This window comes from Ambystoma mexicanum, chromosome 4q (genome assembly GCF_040938575.1).
Source record: "Ambystoma mexicanum isolate Mex_15411 chromosome 4q, UKY_AmexF1_1, whole genome shotgun sequence".
Lineage (NCBI taxonomy): Eukaryota > Metazoa > Chordata > Amphibia > Caudata > Ambystomatidae > Ambystoma > Ambystoma mexicanum.
Window position 1 is genome coordinate 775903067 of NC_090928.1, and position 27576 is coordinate 775930642.

The window sequence follows — 27576 nt, forward strand, 5'->3', positions numbered from 1 at the left end:
CATTGAGGTTGCCTCCCCATATTACCACTGCCAGCCCCAGAGGTGATATAAGTTCCACTACACGCAGGTAGAACTCTGGGCTGTCTATGTTGGGGCCATACCTGTTAACCAGAATGACTTCCCTATTGTACAGTTGCCCCCAGATAATCATGTAGTGGCCATCTTCGTCTGTCAGTGATTTGGACATTTGGAAATTGACCCGCTTATGTACAACTGTGATCACTCTTCTATTCACGGAGGAGTAGTTTGTAGCTACTTTTATGGGGCCCAAGTTACGTGCAAATACCTCTGTGACTTTTCTCATGGCATGAGTCTCTTGCAGTAGGAGTACATCTATTTTGTGGCGATTTGTATATGCTATTACCTTCCTAGCTTTTATTGGGTGTGCCAGACTCTGTATGTTCCATGTGAGCAGCTTAATGTCTTGCATATTTGGCAGCGTTAGAGATGTTGTCGCGGGTGTGTTGAGTCTCTGTTTATCTTCATTCCATATGCGTCATACTTGTCAGTGTTTTTGAGTGTGTCATTCCCTTCGCTCCCACGTTTGGATTCAGTTCCTGTTTCAGCCTGTCTGTTTTGGAGCCTCTTTCCATACAGTGGCTCTTCCCTTCCAACCAATGGGCAACCGGCCCAACTCCCTTCCCCCCCCACCCTCACCATCCCCCCAACTGGACAGTGTAGATCCCCCAAGAACTTTCAACTTTTGAACATTTAGGCGGCTCTGCACAGTTATTCTGTCCTGTTTCGTGTGCCAACCAGACCACCCATTGAGCCGCTGCACCCGTTAACTTGTGTTTCCAGGAGTTTCGGGTTATTTAAGTGTTGCATGCTCTCAGCATGCCTTCATGTGCTTGCTCCGGGTAGTGGGTTCTTATCATTCATCAGTTGCGGGATATTACGTTTGATGTACCCCATAGCCACTTCAGGAGATATGAAAAAAATGTGTCTTTCCAGCATGTTGCAGGCGCAATTTAGCAGGGAACAACATTGCATAGGGAATAGACCTTGCCCTGAGTGCTCTTTTGGCTTGGTCAAAGTTGCAGCGGGCAGCTTGTACTCCATTTTAAAAGTCTGGGTATATATGTATCCTGGTGGAGTCGTATATCAGGGTACCTTTCTCCCGTGACAGGCGTAGAATCAAGTCCCTACCGCGGTAATTGAGGAGGCGGGCGATGACTGTGCCTGGTGGAGCCCCAGGTTTAGGTGGGGCCATAAGCGCTGGATGGGCTCTCTCAATTAAAAACTGTTGTGATAACTGTGCATCAGGGAGGACTGCTCAGATTACTTCTTCCACATACCCCTATTGGAACGTTGATTTGTTTTTCTGCTAGCCCGACCACCCTGATGTTATTGCGGCGGGACCTAGATTCCAAGTCTTCACACTTAATTTGGACGAGTTTCAAGTTTTTCTTTATGGTCTCCATGTCCTTGCCCTGAGTTGTGAGAGTGTCCTCAACTGTGCATATCCTATTTTCTGTTTCCAGCACACAAGCGTTCACCTTTTGGAGATCTGCTTTAATGGATGATATGGTGCTCCCTATGTCATCTAGCTTGGTGTTTACTGCGGCAAATCCTGCCCGTAATGCCACCATGTAAGGATCTGGTGGTGAGTCTGTTGTGTTCTTTGGCTCTGGTGTAGGAGGTTGTGACGCACCTGCATTTGTGTCTTCCATGGCGAAGTTTGTAAATGCGTCCATGGGCCCCTTTTTGTTTGTTTTATTGCCTCTGGGCATACTGGACGTGGGCAGTTTGTTGTTGTGGACAGTAGCCCTTGGCTTGTGCTCGGTTGGATGTTTCCTATATACGGTATGGAGTGGCCCCACAGTTGTCCCTCGATCGTACTGCTGTGGTCACCTGGTTAGGACTGAGGACCGCTTATCCCACACCCGCAACCCCACTGGTGCCATGCTTCGTGGCCGTGAAGTTTGCCGTCAGTCTGGGTGCATCATATCAACTCTTCCACTGCGTGCTGTGCCCCCTCTCTGTGGAATATCCACTATGCCGGATATAGATTGTCAGCAGGGGGGGTCCAAGTGTCCCTCTTCGCGTTATGACCTCTTTGAGCTTCCCCCCTTCTGCCCCGTACCTTCACGGTTCAATTTTTCCATTTATAATACCTGGTGCCCCCGGCATGGTTTGTGTTAATTATATGAGAGTATTCGCACCCCGGTCGCTTCCTCACAGTAGATTGGAAGAGGGGAAGCAGGCCACACCGGCGCTTCTTTCTGCGATGCTCTGCAGCTCAGGTTTTCTCTGCATCCACAGGTCTCTGGGTCATCCCAAGGTTGTCCTCTGGCGCTTTATTGCTTCCGCTTTCTCTCCCTTCGCAGCACTTTAGTATTCACTATTTGGAATCACAGGATTTTCATAAGGATTTTTTTTCAAATGGCGCAGCTACACAGGTAGGCAGCCATTTTCGTTGGTGTCTGACCCTTTTACAGGAGTTTGATTTGTGTTATGCCCTACTGTAGGGGCTGTATATATGTAATGTATTATTATTGTTGTGTGATACTTCTACATTTTATTAGTCATTTATCATAGTGATATTTGGCCATATTTTTATACATACTGTCTAAGTGTAATTTATGATTCCCATTTTGTGTACCCATTGTGGACACTTTACAAGCTCACCACTTTTTGAGACTCAGGCTAGACCTCTCGTCACTGCTACCTTGAACTGGTTTGGCTATAGCTCCCAGATTTGTCCTTGTCTCAATATAGGTTGGACTGCTATACATCGGTCCACCAGGCCAGAGTATACAAAATCAGTCCTAACAGAAGTTGAAGGTAGAAAGCAAGTGGAGCTCTTAAGTAAAGAACAGCGGAAAGCCGGCCAAAACGAAAAGGGAACTGAATCGACCACACAAGCTTTGAAGCATTTTGCAGTGCCTACAGTTTGGCTAAGACGATTATACAAGCAGGCTGGCTCTAAGGCTCTAAATCGGGGTGATAGTCTATCGATTTTGCGTGAAATCCCAGATTTATTCTTGTTCTCATCCTATGACATTGAATATGTTTGCTTCCCTTATCGAGAGGCAACATACCTAGCAGAAATGGCTGTGAAGTCTAGGCTGGGAGTGTCTGAATTGCTAGATCCAGCAAAGGAATTGAGGAAGAGGGGAAATTAAATGATGACAGTCTTGCTGGTTCTGTAGGGTATAAAGCAGAATCCTAGTAGTGAGACTAAGAAGAGAAATGGTCAAGAGGTACCTGCAGCTAAAATCTAATGAAGTTAATGGTGGGAGTAAAGTGAATATTGCCAATGGCCTGCTAAAATCTAATCATACTAAGATCTGGTCTGTCTTGCCTGACATCTTGACTCAGATAGTGACGAGTCACTTAAGTGCAGTCTAGATTGAAAATGTTTTTCGGGAATACACAGGGTTCCAATTCTTTTGAAGTGCAGTCCATGGGGGAACATATCGTTGGCAATCATGATCTAATCCTCTTGCAAGAAACATGGCTTCAAAGTACCCTAAACATTGATGGCTTTGAGGTCTTGTTGGGTGTCCTGACCCACGTTTAAGCTATCATGCCACAACATTTGGTGCTGTGGGCTTAGAAAATTCAAGATGGCGGAAAACCCACATGTGCGCCGAAATCCAGGAAAGCTGCGCAGTTTGTGCGCACACCAAAATGGTTGCCTCACTTGCCACCCACCAGTGCGAGAATGAAAGGCCGGGTTGCCATGAGGGAAATGGGTTGCCAAAGGAAAAACAGTAGCGCCGGTTAGCTTCAAAGCGCTTTAAAACCACCATTGGACTACCCGCACAGTAGTCTGAAACCATTGGGAATGGCAATGCTGATTGCCAAATGCAACCTAGAATTGTGGGGAATTCATTTTCTTAAATCCCAAAAATGGGTGCAGTACCAGTACTCACCACTATCCAAAAGCCGGCAGTTTAAAACCACCCTGTGTTTCTCTGAAGGCAAGCCAAAGTGCCTATTTCAAACATTGCAATATGTGCAAAATATTCACTGAACACCAGCAGACATTTGGTAGAATGGAGTTTTGTGTGCCTACAAAATATGGGAAATGAAGAGCCCAGAACAATGCTTATAACAAAACTGGCTGAGCTATGGAGTCAGCAGTTTAAGTTGCACTGGATTTAAAGACACTAAAATCGAAAATGTTTAGATTAAATGAGTGACCTATGTTTGGTGTCACATGCCTTTGCAATTGTTTAAATGTTATAGTTTAAACTTAGAATCAGCATTCTAGCTGCATATGTAAAAATGTTTAGTTTTATTTGAATGCAGGAACTGGGGAACAAAAAGTGACATTTTATCTGAAACCTGGCTTAAGGAACTGAATTCTGCCTGGCAACTACCCCCATCAGGAGTGAAACTTGAGTCACAGCTGTGTTCCCAGGCCTAGCTGCCCTTTTGCTGCTCACACTAAGGATATGCCATCTATCTGATAATTGAATTACCTGTGCTCTGCAGGAAAGTGAACAAAGCCCTGTCCTGGCTCAGGCAAAGGTTTTATTGGCAGGAGTCGTAAATGGTCGTAAAAAGTGGCTTCCTCCTGAGGAAAGGGGAGGAGCACTGCCTGTGAGAGCAAGCTGGCTTGGCAGAACTGGATTAACCAGAAATTCAACCTTGTGCTGAGGGTAAACCACACCCCTTTGGAGCCAGAACATAACTTTAAAAAGATGAATAACTCATAGAGCGGACATGTGAAAATTTTATAAATGACACCATAACTCTTGTGATTTTTCTGCCCACATTTTAAGAGGTTTTTCGACCCGGTGGCATGTTCAGGGGGGTGTCAGCGGAAAAGTGGATATAACTCTAAATGTATGCATGTTAAAAATCTGAAACTTCATCAGTTAATGTCCCTACTCCCTGCGCACATGTATGTAAAGTTGGGTCAATGTCAGAAATTGAAAAATCATTTAAAAAGTGAAATATGTGCCATTTCTGAATGCAAGCTCCCAGGAAGAGCAGAGTTTGAACAGGGGATACCTCCTGTAATGCATGATGGGTGCATATGATTTTAAAACAATATGTACCTCTGCAAATATGTATTTGTTTCAAATCTAGATTTGTGTATAAGTTGACAGGAGGAGTGGACTTTCTGCAGGCTGTAAAATGACATCACTCTGACACAACCTAGCTCCCCCAATCAAATGATAAATGGAAGTTTGACCAATTAGAAGCTGAGAGAGAGGTAGGGTCAGTGATGCTAGAACACACCCACATTCTAAACACATAAAAGCAGACAGACAGGACAGATAGAGACCTTCAAATTCCATCTGCAGCGGGACGCTCTGCCGGAAAAATCCATACTTTACCTCCATCAAACCTCCAGAGAGCCAAACTAGAGACTTCAATCTATCCAGAACTAAGAGACCAGACCAGAGAGAAAGCAGTGCTGTACCCAGAGAGACCCAGACCAGCAGAGAGAGCTGACCCAGATCACTGTGAAGTGCAGAGGCCAGACCAGACCAGACCAGACCAGAGTCCAGTTTAAAACCCTGACCAGATCCGTGATGAGGCCCATTTCACTCAAGAATATAGTGTGAGTACCTAGAAAACTGTGCAGAACCAATCTCCTAGTTAAAATAATATAATTCAATCCATTTTTAACCTAAGTAGAACTGCAGCTTAGCAATTGTGTTATCCTGCCATCATTTTTAAAGCTGAAAAAGTGTGCGTTTAAAATTTTAAATCTGAAAAACGACCTTTATTTAATCGCTCATATCTCCGCAACCGTTTGTGCTAGAGACTTGCAGTAACTTTCATTTTGAAGCTGAGATCCTAGGCTTTCCTAGGACCCCAAAACGATAGAGATAGTCCTTGTGGTTCCTCTGTAATAGCGCTCGGCGCATCCGCGAATTTTGCCGCGATTTGCAAATTTCTCCACATGTAAAATCAGCTGCTGCTTGCCTTCCATTTGCCAGAAATTCGTTTAACCTGCTAACTATCCCTGCCCCATTGCTAGTGTGAGCCTGGACTAATATTAACTAGATACCACTCACCCTGAACCTCTGAAAGGGAATTAAAAAGCATTTCCAGCATATTTCTCATCCATTGCTAGCACATATCAAAGCATTTGGGCCTGTGTTTTCAAAACTCCTATCTGTGTTTTAAACTTCTGTTGTCTAAGCTTGGGGGGGATTGAATTGATTACATTGATTGCATTTCTGAGAACTGCGTGCTTTCCTCCCATTCCCTTGCATTGCATAAAGAGGGGGGGAGTGAATAGCCAGAGAAAAGTGATTACATTGTTTTGTTGAAATCATATTGAGTATTTTCTGTACTGCATTCATTGAATATTGCATCCACCTGAGCTTACATAAAGCATTCTCTACCACATTATACTTCTGTACCTATTTTACCAGTGTGCTACCTTATCCATTTCATGTCAACTCATTAGTGATTATAAGAAGTGTGCTAGTGCCAGATTCTCCGTTGTTGATCTTTATCATATCAGATTAAGTGTGCTATTCAATTATTAATTTATTATAAAGTGTGATATCCATATTGTTTAAAGTTTCAAATAAACCTTTTTAACTTGCAAAACAGAACTACTTCTTGGCTCAGTGGGGTCAGGGGGATTCCAAGAGAGGGGTGTTATATAGGGGTAGTCATCCAGAACGCATGAACTGGACATAAAGATATATCAATAAGGGTTTTCATTCAGTATTATAGACTAGGCGTTGACTTAGCTGTAGTGTTGAATTGAATCCTCTTACAAATTGGGGGCTCGAGCCGGACGTTTGGGTTAGAATACCACTTGTGCAGCTTAATACAGTGTGCTAACTGACGGGATACATACATCCGCGCGGATCACCACGCTGCATTACGCTGTAAAGCATTCCTCAAAAGGGACACTCCAAGAAAAGTTCTGTTCTGCAAAAATAAAATACTAACTTCCGTAAGTCAGGACAGAGACCAATCTCTAGAATGACGACCTTAGTAGACATGAAAATAGCCAGAGAGCACCTCTTGCATAAGCTATTTGTGAGAGGTGAATGGGCTGAGCAGGGCCAGGATGCCTGGTTGCAGGCTATCACGCGACAGGTCACTGAAACAGGGTCAGACTTATGGAGAGATCAGGGTCCATTACATGTGGCCCTGAGTGAACTATATATGGCTCCTAAGGCCAAAGATGAACACGACAAGATTGCCAGGATAGCAGCATACCTGTACCTATATATGGGAGACATGCAGGATAGATGTGCTGAAAGCCAAAATCTGGCAAATAGGCAACAGATGGTATTAGAGAAGGTCCAATCTGACCTGGTCTCTTCTGAGCAGAGGCTGCAAAGGAGCCAGGAGTCAGAAGATGATAGTAGGCAGCACATCATTAAAATAAAGAAGGATATGGATGTGCTGCAACAGGAAAAGGTAGAACAGGATACCAGATTTCTGGCCTTGCAGAAGGAATACCAAGAAGGTTTGGACTCCCTACTGCAAAACCAGAAAAAGCTGGAGCAACAACTGGACTTCAACAGGGTATGTGCTGAGCAGGTAGTCACCCTGCAAGGCCACCTAGATAGAGTGAAGGCAGAGAGCAACAAACTAATTCTGAAAGACCTGGATACCCAGGCAGAGTTTGATCAGGAGCGCCAGAATGCTGGTGCCTTCCAAAGGCAAAGGGACGACCTGGCAGCACAGATGCAGGCTCTTAGTCAGGAAAGAGACGCCTTAGGCCAGGAAGTCTGCCATTTAAAAAGGAAAATTGAAGAAAATCACCTGGCCCTCCAGGGGCTGGGTGATCTCCAAAAAGAAAACCAGAACTTGGTAGAGCACACCAGGAGGGTGGAGGATGCTCTAGCAAGAAAGGAGCAGGCCAATAGGGACACAGCTCAGGAGATAACCCTCCTGCAGCAAAGACTGGCCCAGTGCTCCAGGACCAATCAGGAAACACAGAGGGAAAATGAGGCCCTCTGTCAACACAATGATAGGCTCCAACAACAGGTAGCGATGCAGGAGAGACTGATAGAGTCTAGTAAGGCCTTAACTGAGGAACTGAAGGCACAAATGCAGGCTCTTGCATTGCAACAGGGAGCAGGGGCGGATAGAGATGAGGTCCGCTGGGAAAGAGAGACTCCTGACCATAACCGCAGGAGCCCTAACACCAGGGGCCTTCATCTTCCCCAGTCCCTGGACTCTACCACCCCCATGTCCCCTGGCACACATGAGCACAGGGCCACAGGGATGGCAGATTACTATCCAGCTAAGAGTATGGGGCTCATAGGCCAGTACCACTCAGGAATGGAGGGGTGGGCATCCGGGTATGGGCACCCAAGTACAGTACAGTTCAATGGGGAACCCCAGGAGAGTAGGCCCATTAAGGGCATCCTGAAAACCTCTGCCCAGTTAGGTCAGTGGAGGGGGTACCCATCAAATCCTGGCAGCAAGGAGGAATCTGAAGACTCCTCTGAACTGCGCAGGACACAGGAGACCAGGTCCCCACATTCTGCCAGCCATTCCCAGGCTCGCAGAATCCGGGAAAACCTGGAAGAACAGACGGGAACCTCTGGGAGCAGTGCCTCTGAGTCCGAGGAAGAATGGACAAGGGTTACCCGAACCAAAAAGGCCAATAAGGCAAAAAGGGCCTTGCTTAAGGACCCCTTAAAGCAGATTAAGGCGATCAGGAGCGTCATCACGCCTTACCATAAGAACGCTAAGTATTCTGTTTGGGAGCACTTAGAGTTGTTTGAACAAATGATGGAGACTTTCCATTTGAAGGACAGCCAAAGCTGTATTCAATATGTAAAGTGGACCTTCTCCCCGGAATACTCCAGTTTCTTTGCGGGGCTGGAGGACCAAAATCATTTAAGATGGTCCACCTATAAGGCGGCCATCCTGAAACATTTTTCTGTTCACAGAAATCCTCAAGAGGCTCGCAAGGCAGCCTACAATTTGCAATGTGGGGAGGATCAGGCCCCACAAGAATTTGTGCAGGAGTTAAAGCGTGCTTTTGCACAGACCACAAGAAGGGTGCGCACAGATAGTAGAGAGTTCATAAATACGTTTTTCCATGCCTTGCCCAAATACATCATGACCCAGCTCGTGAGGGATTTTCACGAGAAAAGATCCTTAGATTGGGTCATTGAACAGGCTACCCGGATCTATGAGGTGCAGAAACCGGTAGATAGCAAAAGTAATGCCCAGAAAAACCCCAAAGCCAACACCACCCCTGCTGCTGCCAAGGTGGCAGAGGTAAAGGTCACCCCCGTTTTAGATTTGGAGATGGGGGGGCCTAGAAACCTACCTGCACCTAATAATGCTAGGCCCAGAAGGTCCTCGGGCCAGTCACAGACAGGGAGCCAGGGAGGCAGCCCCACAAATGGGGTCCCTCGCTCTCCTGACTATGTAAGTCCTCGCTACAAAGGTAACAGACCCATCCTGGGTTATGTGTGGACTCCTCCAGCCCAAGGGGGGGGATCCAGCCAAGCACCTAACCCAGGGAACTTCCCTCCAAACTTCCCACAGGAGGGCAGAAATTTACCAAACCCTGGGCAGAACTTTTTCCCCAGATATCCACCCGACTTTCAGCCCCAAAACCATCCATCCTTCTTTCCCCAATTCCCTGAGCCCAGACCACTGAATCCGGGAGAGGGGAGGCCAAGGGTGGAGGGGTACCCAAATCTTCCCAACCAGGGGTACTACCAAAGAAGGGACAGCTACCCTTCCCGGGATCAGCCCAGGGGAGAAAACAGGGCCCCGTATCAGCCTGAGCGGGTTTCCCAGTTAGAGCGCCAGGTTCAAAACATGGCGCGGGATATGGGTCAGATACTGAGGGCGCAGCAGAACCCTCAGAACGGCGTGCCGGCGCAGAACGCACCCAACTCTGGACCTGGTGCCCCAGAACAATGACGGGGGCAGCACCCCGATAACTCACCGGTTCCCAGGGAGGAGGCACAAAGGGAAGGGGGGTGTAAAGCCTTGGAGGAAGCTTCCTTCCTCACTTGTAAACAGCCCCTGGAAACCCAGGAACCGGAAACAAAATCTCTTGCCCCTGAAAGTCTGCCTCCTAAAGAGCAGAGGGGGGGTAGGAGAAACAAAAGACCCAAACAGACTCAGTTTGAGGAGGAGGTACAGATCTTCCAATTTGAGGGAGAGGGATCCTCAGAGGATCCTGGGAAAAGGATCTTCTCCTTCAGAGAGGGGGGAACTCCTCCCAAAGAAAAATGGGTCCCTAGGGATGCAAATCCAGACTGGGGAGATGTGGAGACTGAGCTACCGCCGCCCACCATCTCATCCCAGAACCAACAGCAAGAAAATCCCCTGGTTCAAACCCATCCTGGTGACTGCCTCCAAAAAGGGGGGGGCGGCCCAGAACCGGAGCCAGGGGAACCCACAATGGCTCTGATCTCCAGTTGCCAACTTTTTCTTTCAGATTCCCAAGGCTCTCCACAGAATTCTGCCCAAAATTCTTCTCTCGCGATGTCCAAAACCAGAAAATTAGCCCACCAGTTGTCCAAAAATGTGCATTATCTGTGCCCCCTTGAGGAGAAGGAGGGAAGATATTATGCCCCGGTACAAGTACAGGGGCAGGGTACAATCTCGGCACTGGTGGACACGGGATCTCAAGCTACCCTTCTGTCCAGAAGGGCCTTTGACGAACTGAATGCAGGAAGGGGAGAGAATTACCAAATTCCTCTCACCTCTCTTCCGGGACAACTACAGAACTTTGACGGGAAGGAAATTCCCGTTGAGGGGACTGCAGACTTGGACATTAAAATTGGGCGACATAAGTTGAAACACCCGGTCATAGTTGTGACCCCGGAGGGCACCCCTTGTTTACTAGGGAATGACCTCCTGAGAAGGTTGTCACCCCTAATAGATTGTGTAAACAAGGTCCTCTGGACCCAGACTAGCCGACCAATAAAGTTAAAACAGAGTGTCAACCATGTTAGTTTAAACGGCACATGCCACATGGTTGAACAAAAATCTGACCAAGTAGAATTTCACTTCCAGAACAACCAAATTCCAGACGTGACAGTCATAGCAGTAGGACAACAGACTGGTGATGGGGGGTCCTCTCTATTTCTGAAAATCAACCTTCCTTCCAGTCTAAAGTGGTATTCCACGCTGGAAGGAAACACTTTGAAATTCTATACCAATCCACAATCTGAAACTCCCACTCCTATAGTCCAGAAAGATGTGAAATCAGCTCAAAGCCTGGCTGATATTCAGCAAATTGGAGAGCAGTTGTTCATCCCTGTTCAGTTAAATGATGGGAAGGACTCTGTTCTCGCTCGAGTGTGTGTGAACAACGGTAAGAGCTTCATCAGCGAAGCCATGTTCCGCCAACTCCCAAAAGATCCAGCCCTTCCCACCTTCAAACTGATAGACAAATGGGAAATGGACCTGGAAGCACCTAATTCCAAACATCTCCTGCCAAGCAGGTGTATGCTCAAAATCTCCATTGGCAATAAGAGCATAGTCCACAATTGTTGGGTCGTGCGAGACGTCCCTGCCGCCTTTTACTTAGGCAGTGACATTCTCAATCGCTTTGCCATTAGTTTGGACCTAATAAACTTCAAAGCTTGGTCCCGATTAGCGGATAATCCCATGGGCTTTGATGATCCAGAAAAAGCATTTAGGTCAGCTCAATTGCTACCTTATGCAGTTGAAATTCAGGTTAAAGAGGAAGTCACCATCCCAGAAAGGACCCGACAATTCTCCCTGGAAGTGAAAGTTAAAAGAGGACAACATTTGAAAAACCCTGATGCTTACATACATCTAAATGCTTCTCTCCAACAGCAAGGGTTAGGGGTAAACCCAACACCATTAGTCAACATAGAACATGACACCATTCTAATAGAGGTGGATAACAGCGACTTAAAGAGTATTACTCTAGCCGCAGGCACCATTATTGGAATGGCGGTTGATGACCGACATTTCTCCATTGATCTTGGAAATGAACTGTTAGGGCCAATCCCCAAGGACTGCTTTGACAGTGACAGTGAGGACAATACAACACCAGACAGGATTTTTACCCGGCATGGGGGGAACTTCCTGGTGTACACTTCCTGCCCTTATGGTAAGGAAGATGTGACTTGTGAATTCAGGAGGGATGAGGTGATTTTCCAGGTTCATGAAGGCTGCCTTGCCCGCCTGAAGCCTCCGGTCCAAATCAGCACTCTGACCAGGGACTTCTCCACCCAGCTGGAGGAGGCCGCTGAAATAGCCAAACCAGAAGTCTTTCCAGGCTTCAGGCAGATGGTGGAAGAGAGAGTCAACCTAGCTGATGCCTGTGTGACTCTGGAACAAAAGCAAAAGTTGAAACAAGTTTTCTTGGATTTCCAAGATCTCTTTGCGGTAGACTCATATGACTGTGGTCGCACTGACATCCACACAACCACAATCCCCACGGACCCTGGCATGACTCCTGTGTTTGTGAAGCAATATCGCTTGCCTCTCGCATCAATGGAGTCCCTTACTGAAATAATTAAGAACCTTGAGTCCCGGGGAATAATCCGTCCAGTCCACAGCACCTTCAATAATCCGGTGCTGGGAATATTGAAGCCAAACGGCCAGTGGAGACTCTGCGCCGACCTCAGGGAGCTCAACAAACGGGTCCATATTTCCCGATGGCCTCTGCCCTACATTGACCAAGGGCTGGCCCAGATCCAGGGGTCACAGGTATTCACTGCAATAGACCTGACCAATGGATACTGGACTGTGCCTGTCAGTAGGGAGGACCAATACAAGCTGGCTTTTACCTTTGGGGGCCAGCAGTACACATGGACCCGGACTCCCTTCGGATACCTCAACTCCGGCAATGAATTCAATATTTTCCTACATAAGGCCATGCCCGACCTGGGTGCGAGGGGTAACCTGGCTTATGTAGATGATGTCCTCATCAAAAGTTCATCTGTGGAGGAACATATAGCGGAGATCCGTTATGTTCTGACACAGTTGAGGGCCGCCGGAGCAAAACTTTCCTTTCAGAAAGCACAGTGGTGTAGAACCCGTGTTAATTTCTTGGGGCATGAGATTACTCCTCAGGGTCTCTGTCCCCAGGAAAAGAAAGTGGAAGCACTTCAGAAACTGAAAGACCCCACAACTCTGCGGGAACTAAGGAGCCTCCTTGGACTGACTAATTACAGCAGAAAGTTCATTGAGGGCTACGCAGAGATCACCAGACCCCTGATTCATCTCCTGAAGGGGGGGGTCAAGTGGGAATGGGGTCCAGAACAAGCCGAGGCAGTAAAACAACTCAAAAGAAGCCTCTCACAAGCGCCTTGCCTAGCTTACCCGGTCAGAAACAAGGAGTTCTTCCTGGAGACAGGGTTCTCTAATACGTGCTTGACGGCAGTATTATATCAAAAGCATGACAAGGTCAATAAAGTAATCTCCTATGCGAGCAAAACTTTATCCTCTGTGGAGGAAAAATTCAACGATTGTGAGAAGGCACTCCTGGCAACGGTGTGGGCATTGAAGAATTACCGCCCGTTTATCCAGGGGGAACACATCATAGTGGAGACTCCACACCAGCCTCTGCAATATCTCCAAAGTGACAGAATCCGGGCCGGAAATGTGAGTAATTCCCGAATTACTTCCTGGATTCTGTCAATGCAAGGCTTTCCTGTGGAGGTCAGATATGGCCAAAACAAGAAGAGTCCCCTCGCGCAAGGTCTGGCTGACTTGCATGATTGTGCCAGAGAAAACTGTCTCGAGGACGAAAGTCTAAAAATAAAGGACAACATGGAGGCATACCTTAATTCCCCCCACAAAGTCTTTGAAGAAGACAAGTGTGAGGGAATGCCCACTGTCTATGTGGATGGATGCTCTTACCATGTTGACAACAACGGGGAGAAAGAACTGGTGGCCGGCGTAGGGAATGCATGGGTGAATGAGTCCCCAGAACCCTCCGCTGGATACAAAATTGGTCCCCGAAGTAGTCAGGTGGCAGAATTGATGGCTGTGCATCAGGCCATCCTCACTGCTGTCCAGCATCAACTCCACGAACTGGTCATAATCACAGATTCGGATTATGTACGGAACGGGTTCGTGGAGCACCTGGTTAATTGGAAAACCAGAGGCATGTTATGTGCTAACAACAAACCCTTGAAACATGGGAAGTTGATCCAAAACATTGATGATCTGGTCACATCGAATGGGATGACCATCTACTGGAAAAAGATCAAGGGTCATTCCAAAGTAGAGGGACCAGACAAAACTGGAAATGACTTAGCTGATCAGCTGGCCAAAACCGGGGCCATCCAAGGGGATCTAATTGAGATTGAGTCCCTGTTGGGGGAAATCCAGGTCACTGCTATCACTAGGTCCCAGACAAATGCTCACAACAACCTTTCAATTGCACAATGGAGTAAGGAGACCCCTGATGCTGATTTGATTACTGCTCAGAAGGGGGATCCAATTATTGGTAAATTTTACCAGCACCTTGAGGACCCTGAGAACTTTCCCCTGACGGATACCGATTACATTGGGAAAGAGGACCTAAGAGTGTTGATGAAATGTCCAAAAATGTTCCGAATCCAAGACGGTTTGTTGGTAAGGAAATCCAAAGCTGGCCACGATCAGTGGGTGGTTCCTACCTCATTCCGAAGCCTGATGTTAAGTCACGCCCATGATGCGGCCACCGCCGGTCGTAGGGGGTTTCACACAACACTGGAAATCTTAAGAGAGGTTGCATACTGGCCACACATGGGCCAGGACCTCAACCAATATTTGAAGGGTTGTCTTGTGTGTGCACAATTTCAGCCGACATCCCTCACACACCGGGCGCCTTTACAAAAGCGGGGGATGACACTGCCATGGTCAGATTTACAAATCGACTTTGTAGGCCCTGTGATTCGCTCGGCTAGGGGGAATAAGTACATGTTGACTGTGACATGCTTGTTTACCAAGTGGGTGGAATGTCTCCCAGCCCCAAATTGCAAGGCAGAAACTGCAGCTGCCTTGATGATTAACCACATCTTTTCCCGTTTTGGTCTACCTCAAAGGATTGAGTCAGACAGAGGTAGCCACTTCACCAGTGAAGTAATGACAAAGATGTGGGAGATACTGGGGGTCAAGAGAAAGCTGCATATTGCTTATAGACCAGCGTCTTCTGGGGCAGTAGAGAGATATAACCGGACAATTGTGAGCATATTAAAGAAGTTTGTGGCAGATTCTGGGCCAAGTTGGGATATCCGATTACCTCTGGTCCTAATGGCCATCAGATCTACCCCTTCATCTGCAACCAAAATGTCACCATTTGAGTTGATGACTGGGCGCAAGATGGTGCTTCCTCAGCATTTGCTCTACAGGACCCAAGAGCAGACACTGATAAATGCCTCCACTACTCATGAGTATGTGGAGAATTTAAGGAAACACCTCCAACATGCTTTTGCTTACGCTCAGCGGAATCTAGAAAGATCGGCTGATAGCATGAAGACCCACTATGACCTGAAGACTTCCAGGAAGGAATATCAGGTGGGAGACCGGGTCTATCTATACAACTTCCAAAGGAACCAGGCCAAGCAGCGCAAATTTTTGCCTACATGGAAGGGACCATTTGAGATCATCGACAAGATCTCCCCTGTGGCCTACAAAATCCACATCCCCAAAGGTCCTTTGGCAGCGGGGGAAGACAAGTGGGTCCACATAAACCAGTTGAAATGTTGCCATCCCAGGCACACTCTGCAACAACTGGAGGAATCCTCTGGAATCCTAGCGGGTACTGTCTCAGACTAATTCTGTTCCAATCATAAAACATACCACATCTAGTCTCTAAAATATTGTGACTTGCATGAAACTGTCTCTTAGTTATACTGTTTTTTTTTTCAAAATAAGAATGTAATGTTTCGTTATGATGAAATGCATATGCTGCCCCACTACCTCAACAGTGGTGGAAAAACGTCTATGAGTAGGTATTGCCGCTCTTCCTTTGTCGTCCTAGGAGAAAGAAGACCTTGAGACTGGCCAAGGAGGACGATCCGGAGACCGGGAACGAAGATCCAATGGGCCCAGTGTACCGCCCAATATTCCCATCAGGACCGGCGAGGAGAACCGATCGATCAGTACCGGATGGAGAAGAAGATGCTGAACTGTGCCATCTACAGAGTAGGAAGAAGATTATGCGGACAGACCGGTGCGTGGGTCAAAACCCTTGGGCACGCGACTCCCCATCGACTCAAATTCAAAGTGCAGTCGCGTGGGGGGGCTTGTTGGGTGTCCTGACCCACGTTTAAGCTATCATGCCACAACATTTGGTGCTGTGGGCTTAGAAAATTCAAGATGGCGGAAAACCCACATGTGCGCCGAAATCCAGGAAAGCTGCGCAGTTTGTGCGCACACCAAAATGGTTGCCTCACTTGCCACCCACCAGTGCGAGAATGAAAGGCCGGGTTGCCATGAGGGAAATGGGTTGCCAAAGGAAAAACAGTAGCGCCGGTTAGCTTCAAAGCGCTTTAAAACCACCATTGGACTACCCGCACAGTAGTCTGAAACCATTGGGAATGGCAATGCTGATTGCCAAATGCAACCTAGAATTGTGGGGAATTCATTTTCTTAAATCCCAAAAATGGGTGCAGTACCAGTACTCACCACTATCCAAAAGCCGGCAGTTTAAAACCACCCTGTGTTTCTCTGAAGGCAAGCCAAAGTGCCTATTTCAAACATTGCAATATGTGCAAAATATTCACTGAACACCAGCAGACATTTGGTAGAATGGAGTTTTGTGTGCCTACAAAATATGGGAAATGAAGAGCCCAGAACAATGCTTATAACAAAACTGGCTGAGCTATGGAGTCAGCAGTTTAAGTTGCACTGGATTTAAAGACACTAAAATCGAAAATGTTTAGATTAAATGAGTGACCTATGTTTGGTGTCACATGCCTTTGCAATTGTTTAAATGTTATAGTTTAAACTTAGAATCAGCATTCTAGCTGCATATGTAAAAATGTTTAGTTTTATTTGAATGCAGGAACTGGGGAACAAAAAGTGACATTTTATCTGAAACCTGGCTTAAGGAACTGAATTCTGCCTGGCAACTACCCCCATCAGGAGTGAAACTTGAGTCACAGCTGTGTTCCCAGGCCTAGCTGCCCTTTTGCTGCTCACACTAAGGATATGCCATCTATCTGATAATTGAATTACCTGTGCTCTGCAGGAAAGTGAACAAAGCCCTGTCCTGGCTCAGGCAAAGGTTTTATTGGCAGGAGTCGTAAATGGTCGTAAAAAGTGGCTTCCTCCTGAGGAAAGGGGAGGAGCACTGCCTGTGAGAGCAAGCTGGCTTGGCAGAACTGGATTAACCAGAAATTCAACCTTGTGCTGAGGGTAAACCACACCCCTTTGGAGCCAGAACATAACTTTAAAAAGATGAATAACTCATAGAGCGGACATGTGAAAATTTTATAAATGACACCATAACTCTTGTGATTTTTCTGCCCACATTTTAAGAGGTTTTTCGACCCGGTGGCATGTTCAGGGGGGTGTCAGCGGAAAAGTGGATATAACTCTAAATGTATGCATGTTAAAAATCTGAAACTTCATCAGTTAATGTCCCTACTCCCTGCGCACATGTATGTAAAGTTGGGTCAATGTCAGAAATTGAAAAATCATTTAAAAAGTGAAATATGTGCCATTTCTGAATGCAAGCTCCCAGGAAGAGCAGAGTTTGAACAGGGGATACCTCCTGTAATGCATGATGGGTGCATATGATTTTAAAACAATATGTACCTCTGCAAATATGTATTTGTTTCAAATCTAGATTTGTGTATAAGTTGACAGGAGGAGTGGACTTTCTGCAGGCTGTAAAATGACATCACTCTGACACAACCTAGCTCCCCCAATCAAATGATAAATGGAAGTTTGACCAATTAGAAGCTGAGAGAGAGGTAGGGTCAGTGATGCTAGAACACACCCACATTCTAAACACATAAAAGCAGACAGACAGGACAGATAGAGACCTTCAAATTCCATCTGCAGCGGGACGCTCTGCCGGAAAAATCCATACTTTACCTCCATCAAACCTCCAGAGAGCCAAACTAGAGACTTCAATCTATCCAGAACTAAGAGACCAGACCAGAGAGAAAGCAGTGCTGTACCCAGAGAGACCCAGACCAGCAGAGAGAGCTGACCCAGATCACTGTGAAGTGCAGAGGCCAGACCAGACCAGACCAGACCAGAGTCCAGTTTAAAACCCTGACCAGATCCGTGATGAGGCCCATTTCACTCAAGAATATAGTGTGAGTACCTAGAAAACTGTGCAGAACCAATCTCCTAGTTAAAATAATATAATTCAATCCATTTTTAACCTAAGTAGAACTGCAGCTTAGCAATTGTGTTATCCTGCCATCATTTTTAAAGCTGAAAAAGTGTGCGTTTAAAATTTCAAATCTGAAAAACGACCTTTATTTAATCGCTCATATCTCCGCAACCGTTTGTGCTAGAGACTTGCAGTAACTTTCATTTTGAAGCTGAGATCCTAGGCTTTCCTAGGACCCCAAAACGATAGAGATAGTCCTTGTGGTTCCTCTGTAATAGCGCAAATTTCTCCACATGTAAAATCAGCTGCTGCTTGCCTTCCATTTGCCAGAAATTCGTTTAACCTGCTAACTATCCCTGCCCCATTGCTAGTGTGAGCCTGGACTAATATTAACTAGATACCACTCACCCTGAACCTCTGAAAGGGAATTAAAAAGCATTTCCAGCATATTTCTCATCCATTGCTAGCACATATCAAAGCATTTGGGCCTGTGTTTTCAAAACTCCTATCTGTGTTTTAAACTTCTGTTGTCTAAGCTTGGGGGGGATTGAACTGATTACATTGATTGCATTTCTGAGAACTGCGTGCTTTCCTCCCATTCCCTTGCATTGCATAAAGAGGGGGGGAGTGAATAGCCAGAGAAAAGTGATTACATTGTTTTGTTGAAATCATATTGAGTATTTTCTGTACTGCATTCATTGAATATTGCATCCACCTGAGCTTACATAAAGCATTCTCTACCACATTATACTTCTGTACCTATTTTACCAGTGTGCTACCTTATCCATTTCATGTCAACTCATTAGTGATTATAAGAAGTGTGCTAGTGCCAGATTCTCCGTTGTTGATCTTTATCATATCAGATTAAGTGTGCTATTCAATTATTAATTTATTATAAAGTGTGATATCCATATTGTTTAAAGTTTCAAATAAACCTTTTTAACTTGCAAAACAGAACTACTTCTTGGCTCAGTGGGGTCAGGGGGATTCCAAGAGAGGGGTGTTATATAGGGGTAGTCATCCAGAACGCATGAACTGGACATAAAGATATATCAATAAGGGTTTTCATTCAGTATTATAGACTAGGCGTTGACTTAGCTGTAGTGTTGAATTGAATCCTCTTACAGTGTTTGAACTATTGGCAACACATAAAAATGGTGGTAGGCCATCAGGCAGCTTATTAATAGCTACATGCAATTTGTCAACTTTAAATTTAGAATGTATAAGCAATGATGTAAAAGGGATCATGGTTGCTAGATTGTCCCCCAGAAAGGATTCCTTCACAAAATTGATGATGAACTTTAATTTGCATTGGAACGCTGCAAGATCCAGCTTATCCTCTTACTTCTAAGATCTTTCAACTCTTTTGTTAATGGTAAATTCCAGATATGTATGGTAAAGTATAATGGTAGCAAGTGATCTAAACTCTCCCTGTCTGTATAAGGCTGGTAGAAAAAATTTAAACTCATCAGGGATTTGAAATGGTAAGCAGTGGTTGAAAGTGTCATCAGACTGGATCTTGAAGTTGGCAAATGGAAATATTAGAGGTGAATTAGTTCCAGCAATGACCTGGAAAAACAACTCAAAGGGATCCATAATTGACTATCTGGCGCTCTCAGCTGATCTTTTTGCTTACTGTGAAAACCTCAGGGTAAAAAGTGTGGGCTCAAGTGATCACAATCCCCTTATAGGTTCTTTTGCTTTGGAAAATCGGCCAGCGAGTAAAGGTGTATTGCTGGGATTGCAGGTAAACTAAGGTCTAAATTTGGTTAGACAATACGGAAATGAAGGGCCTAGGCTGAATAAAAGACTTCAGCAGATATTATCTTCTAGAGACCATGACTTAGAGAAGAGGTGCTTGTCCGCTGGCTATATCGAATTCCTGTGGGTCCTGGATCAGCAACTAATGAAAGGAGATTGTAAAGTTGGTGGACATGGACACAACGTTGATAAAAAACAATGAGATCCAACATAACTCGCCATCTGAGTTTTATTGGGAGAAGTTGTTGTGTAATTCCTACAGGAATTGATCTAAGCAACACATATTTATTTGCTCGCAGCGTGTTAGATGGCCAAAAAACATTGGAGGCAATTTCTGCCGGGAACTCGAGGAACTTTTCGAACATAATTAATAACCAATTGGCCAATCAATCATATCTTCTGAGTAATGTGGTCCTGGAAGTGGCTTGGTCGAAGTATTTGAAGTATACAATTACCAATGAGAATAACTATACCAAAATATGTATAATGGCCCCTCCCTTTTGATCATGACTGTATGGAGGCCTTAATAATACGGGCCTGGAAATCCTGGTCCAAAAGGGCTTACTACTACTATTCTTAAAAAAGAGGCAGTAATATGGGCCCATATATTGAGATGCATGTTCAGGGGGATACTAAAGACTAAAGACTCAAGAGTGCCCATGCTCCTGGAAGTGCGCTGTCATAGTCCCTATCTATAAAAAGGGTGATCGGACAGATCTGATGAACTACCGTCCGATTGCCCTTTTGGATGTGGGCAGTAAAATCTTTTCTGAATAATTCTTTGGGGATTGGAAGCATGTTCAGGCAGTAAAGGTATTTTGGCCAAACATCAGATTGCGTTTCGTAAGGGCCTTTCGACTAACCTGAATGGACTAGTAATAAACATTGCCAATGAAAAATCGTGGCAAAAAAATAGTTCCCTCCTGTATAGCACTTGGATAGATCTATTGAAAGCTTTTGATACTGTTAATAGTGGTAAATTGTGGCCGAAACTCCAGAGATGGGGACTCCCTGAAGGCTTGCTAGCTATTATTATCTACCTGCACTAAAATATCTATGAGCAAGTACGATTAGATGGGTGCTGACATTTATCATCTCCCATTCCAACTAAACGTGGGGTGAGGCAGGGCTGCATTTTGGAGCCCTGACTTTTTAACTTTTATATAGCTGATTTAGGTAACACCTTAGCTATAAATAGACTAGCGAGTTCTAAGATGTGGGACTGTGTGCTTAGTTGGTTGGCGTATGTGGATGATAAAGTCCTGTAGGACTATACGACCATAGCCCTCCAACGCTTACTTACAGCATTTGATAACTATCCTGTTAAATCGCATATACTGGTGTTCAGTAATTACCAGAAGAAAAGTTATAACTATGAAAGGAAATTGAACAACTGTACACTCCCTCGGGTAAAGGAAGTCTTATATTTAGGAATGCATGTGAGAGCTAGCCCATCCTTGAGAAGGGTAGAAGCGGATGCAAATAAGAAACTATGACATCCACAGAGTCAATTGAACAAAATCCTAAACTCTACCTCTAGGTTCTCCCTACTGCCACTGATAATGTTCTACAAAGGAAAGGTTATTCTTAGTGTGCTCTATGGAATGGATACCCAACTGCACTCACGTACGGTAAACTGGACGAGGCTGAAAGGGGAACTCTGGAAAAAAGTCATGAGTCTCTCTCTGTCCTTGCCCATTGAACATCCGAGGTATGAATTGGGTTTCCAGTCAATGAGAGCACACTTAGACTAGAGGGTCGTGTCACTCTATAGAGACATTTTGGATCCGAAACATAACTCACTATATGTGGATATGGGAGTTCACCTGGAAAGGTATAAGAGCTGTGCCATTTTTGATGTGATGAGTGACTCCTTGGAAATGTTGCCTAAGTGTCATCAAACTGTGTGCAGACTGTTAGAAAATCCCTTGAAAGTGAAAAATGAAATAATGAATAGAGACTGGATTGAGACCAAGGCCAGAATAAGTGAGTCATCTTTCTTTAGATCATTTCCAGTAATTGATCAACCAAGAGGCTATGTGCTACCTTACCTGAGGAGGATTCCAAATCCAAGGTGGAAAATGGAAGTTCTGCGATTCAGTCTCAATATTATTCTGACTGAGGAACTAATGAACATTCGAAGTGAAGATCCTGTAATTAAGGGAAACTGATCAATGTGGTAGTTCGTCAGCTGAAAATTTGAAACATATTTTGATCCTGTGCGGTGCAACTAGGCCCGTAAGAGTCAAATATTTTGTAGATAAAACAAGTCGGATAGACACAGACGATTTCTGGCTGAGACTCTCTGCTGGCAATAAAACATTTTTGTCCCTAGATACACTGAGGGTTTTGAATGAACTAGGTTTCATAGAATTGAATCATAAAATAATTATAAATGTATATTAGGTTTCAATGGATGTTTTTGTATTTTTGTATTAGATGAATGTTATGAAGATTTTTTGTAAAATAAAATAAAATAATAATTATCAGCAGCAACACCTACAATGTCATCAGTGTGCTCATGGGCTGCACAACAGGGACGTGGCATATCTTACAACACCTGGCAATTTTTAATTGCATTAAACCGGCACCTTATCATCACATGAACTAAAGTTTTTAAATATAATTTTAAAGGTTTTTGTTACATTGGATTCAACTTAACTGTCTCTTAACTAAAGTATTTACGGAATTTAAAGGGTTCACTTAAGGTATATCTCACACCAACCATTGTATTAAAGTTCTTTCTTTTCATCTCATGACTGATATCATTTTCAATGTTTTTAGGGAGTTTCTAACCTACTTATCATTGGCTGTTCCCCCAATATGGGTCATTCGGCCACTTTGCGAAGATGAGATATCAATATTAGCATGTGCAGAGCAATGAGGGACCGGGACATCTTTGCGCTAAATAATGGCAGACCTGGAAGAGCATGCATGTTATATTTGGTGATTTTAGCAGACATTTTGAAAAGGTTGTTCTTGTTCTCCCTTTCCCTGTTCTCACGAAATGTTCTCATGAGAACAAAATCGTTTCTGGCTATCACACAAATTAATCTCGCAAGAATTCATTAACATTGTTAACATATCACACCTGTCATGCACGCCAATGTTGCAGTACGAAGATTCCCGTGAATATATATGTATGTCATACTCGAGAGAAGACAAAAACAAATAAAAACATGTTTTATCCCATGGCCCACACACATTGTTAAACTTCCTAAATGCTACTGTTTTACTGTTTTACCCTGCACACATCTTCCCTGAAGTGAAACTACACCCATAATATAATGTTAAGCACATTCTTATTTCCTGTGACGCACCTCTAAAAGTAAACCAAATTCTTACAAATGCTTCACAAATACTCGTAAAAAGACAACAATGAATGAATGGAATTATTATACCTCACCCCCAGAAGATCTTAGACTTTAGAATTACTACTGTTTCACCCTCCGCCAAATTAACCCTGGAGTCAAACATCCCCTGTACCCCAATATCGTTTTAAGCATGTTGTAATTTAACATACTCATGAGAGTACTCATTAGACTGCTCCGTTCCGAGCAAACATCTAGCTGCTTTCTATTTGTGAAAAGTCTCCGTTTCTGCAATGCAGTTAAAGGTTACTAGCCCTAGAATGCTCAGAAAGTTAACGGCTCATTGATTTTACCCTAACTAATTAGAGGAACACAATATATTCAATTGGAACTCATGCTACGCTTTTGTTTTCGTGGACTAGGTTCATTGCTCGATATGCAAAAATGCATTGCCAGATGCTGTAGCTAGAGGTCCCGGTGGGAAAGCGTCATTTATAATATACAAAATGCACTACGATCCCTGTAATTAGAGCAACATATAGATTGTGCTTCTTCATTGTAATTTAGTGCAGGAACCATGCCACAATTGTGATAAATTACACACAAAATGGGCTCTTGAAATCAAACTATACAGACCTTGATAAGATGGCCTTGCTGGACCTTGCTAATTGCTGTCTGCAAAAAAACAGAGATCTCTCTCCCTTCCCTCCTTATTGGGCATCTCTGTTTCCTTCTATGTAAACCATATGTGTTTGTTTGACCGTGTGTCAAGGGCGGCACTGGTGCAGCGTGCCTCTTTAGGTTAGTTGCACTTCTCTCAGGGGGAGAGAGAGCAATGTGAGCATGTGGGCACCTCTCGTCCTCCACTTTCAAAGTTGACTGTGGAGGGTCTCAGGGTTCCCCACTTACCCCTCTTTTGTTCAATGTCAACATGCTTCCTCTCCGGAAGTTTCTTGGTGCCTGAGCCTTCAATAGCACCTTTTCATGGATAACTTGCAGATTTGTCTTCATGGCTCTCAACCATTTGTATCGCAAAGGCGGGTGAAAACACCCGATTTTATTTTTGGCGGGTGAGAGGCCCATTGAAATGAATGGGCGGGCTGGAGGCTTGGCGGGTGAGTCGGCTGTTTACAAGGCGGGTGACACCCGCCAAAAGCGTGTGAGTTGAGAGCTATGTGTCAGTGGCACATCACATGACTTTTACGCACTATCTTGTCTTGAAATTTTGTTTTAAAACATTTTTTTGTTTGTTTCCGGCAATAAATCCTGAATGACACTGTTTCCCTCAGCTACCAATGTAAGCTTTATCAGTCCAGTAATAATTGATCAAGTACTCATCCTACACAGAGGGTGAACAATCCCTTTAGCTCTCCTGTTCAGGATAGTCTCATCTTAAGTTCGGCAGGTTAGATCCTCCTGCCAACAATAGTTCACCACAAACCGAAAACAGTGTTGAACCCCAAACACAGTAAGCCATTCACCAGCCAAATTAGTTACAGCGCTTATTCTTAAAAAAGCCTCCACCTTCCACATGTTAATAGCATCTTTCCATATGTCCTCTGGGCTTGAGAAACATTTCTCATAGCAGAGTCTAGACCCCGACCCTTTTACATCCTCCAGGGTCAAGCTGTAGTTCCAGCAGCCACCAGGCTGTCGCTTTTCAATCATTATCGTACCTTATAGGCAGATGTGACACAATTCAAGATCCAGAACAAAAACTGTGTCCCCTGAACCCAACACATATCAGCCAATGTGCCCGCCTTTATGCATAGGGCTCCAGAAAACCTATTTTTAAAAAAAAAAAATTATTGGGTATTTATAATGTGCCTATACAGCCAAATGGTGTTTCAAGGCGCATCAAGACAAGGGAGGGGGTGGAACTGGGGAGAAAACAAAAACAATAATGTTCCTACAAGGTCTTGAGACATTCTGATCGTGCAAGTGTTGTAACAAAAATGCAGGGCGGGGGAGGAGGGGAAGTGGAGGATGGGGGAGCAGGGAAGAAGATAACAATAATGTTCCTACTAGGTCGTGAGATAATTCGGAGCATGCAAGTGCAGTAACAGAAAAGAGGGAAGAGAGGGAAGAGGGGAAAGGGAGGTTGGGATGAGCAGGGAAGAAGACAATATCATTCCTACTAGGTCGTGAGAAAATTCAGAGTGTGCAAGTGCAATACAGAAAGAGGGGAGAGTGGGAGGAGGGGAAGAGAAAGGGAGCGGGTGAACAGGGAAGAAGACAGACAGTAAAGTTCCTATTAGGTGTGAGACAAATTACTAGTCTGCAAGTGCAGTAACAGAAAAGAGGGGAGAGGGGGAGAAAGGGAGGTGAAAGTTTGTGGGTGAACAGGGGAGAAGACAGACAGTAACGTTCCTACTAGCTCATGAGAAAATGCGGAGCGTGCAAGTTCAGCAACAGAAGAAGAGTGGGTAGTGGGTAGTGGGAGTGTAGGATGGGATGAGCAGGGAAGAAGACAAACAATAGTGTTCCTACTAGGTTGTGGGACAATTCGGAGTGTGCAAGTGCAGAAACAGAGTGAGGGGACAGGAGAGGAGGAGAAGTGGAGGATGTGGAGGAAGGGTAACGCTCAGCGTAGAGGGAAGAGAGGGGTACATTAAGTGCAAGTGAAGGTTCACTTACACCTTTGAGGAGAGGGTGCACAAGGGAGTGCTTGAGGAGAAGCAGGAAGGAGCAAGTGGCAAGGAGCGATTGCAGAATCTGCCAAGGCTGGAGCAACGGAGGCAATGTTGTCCATGAAGTTCTGGAGGAGCAGGGGAAACACCTGTCTGGATGAGACTCTTAAAGATCAGGGCTATCCAGAGACCTCACCAGGTGATGAGGGAGACAAGAGGAGAGAAGGAGGGAGGGGCAGGGGAGGGGCAAGGGAGGCCTGAGAGCAGATGAGGGAGAAGCAAAAGCAACTTCAACACAACAGCAATGCAACCATCTAGATTCAAGGATAAAGGGAAAAAGCCTAGGTTTCAACATACAGCAGAAAAAGCATACTCACCTAAATGCGTGATTCCTGGAAGAGCGAAAACAGCCTAGGTTTCAGCATACAGCAGAAAAAGCATAAGCACCTAAATGCAAGGTTCCTGGAAGAGGGAAAAAAGCCTAGGTTTCAACATATAGCAGAAATATCAGATCTCCTTGAAATAATCATCTGTCTGTCCCATTATCTTCACGCCACCCTCCCCAGTGCTACCAGTATGGACATCTCCTCCAGTGAATGATATATTCTCAGGCTCATTTTCCTCACCCAAATGAGCAGGAACAGCATATTTGCAATCAGAACATCTTGTTCATATTTCATCAGCCTTCCCAATGCTTCTGTGATTTCAAAAATCATTGAACAGATTTAGATTCCCGTCAGGCCTCAGAGCATGACCATATATCATTTCTGCTCGCTCAAAGATTCCGACCCATTAGGCTTTGACTTGTTTACATGCCAACAACTTAAGGATGCACATCCCTTTCTACAGTTTTCAACTTCTTCTCAGGTCATTGCTGGCCAGAGTTAGATACTTCTGTATGTTAAACAGATTAGCAATTGGGTGAGGGACAATGGGATCAGGTTCCACCTCTCTAAGCAGATGTTCTTCTGCTGAGGCACTGCCATCTGCTTACGGGTCTGTCATGTCTTGCTGTCCCACCTCCTCTTCCTGGTTATCAATATAGGTTTGAAGAAAATGTAGAAAAACTTGATGTTTTGTGGGAAGCTTATCTTAGTCTTATTGCCCACGTTGTTTCTGGTATTCAGGGCACCTTTTTCAAACTTCCCAGCTTAGAAGATTCTCCCCTTCCTCCTAGGAAACTGCATCACATTGTTGTTGGGTCCATCGTTAATGTGGCTTTAGAATGACACTGTTTCCCTCAGAAGAAATGAATGCACGGTATCCAGGGCTAATTTGTGTTCTATTGACATATTCAATTCTTTGCGATTAAACATATCTAACAGATAGTCAGGCGTACAGTCTACCTTATCAACTGCGTTCAAGTTGTTCATTGAGTTAACCCTAAAGCAATCAGTGTGGGTCTCAACACTGAACATGAACGGAATGTCTTCTTTCAATAACATATTTCTACTTCAAGGCACTATGGTAGTGTCCTTTCTTTTTTGTTCAATGATATTCTGTGGTGTTAAACCGTCTTACCAATTGCTTAGACATCCAAAACCTTCAAGAAACCCTACAAGCAGGTTTCTGCTCCTGTCACTCCACTGAAACGGCTCTCATGAAAGCATCCATTTTCATCACCTCTGCTAAACTCTCAAACCTACCCAGTGTCCTAATTCTCCTTGACCCGTCTACTCCCTTTGACATT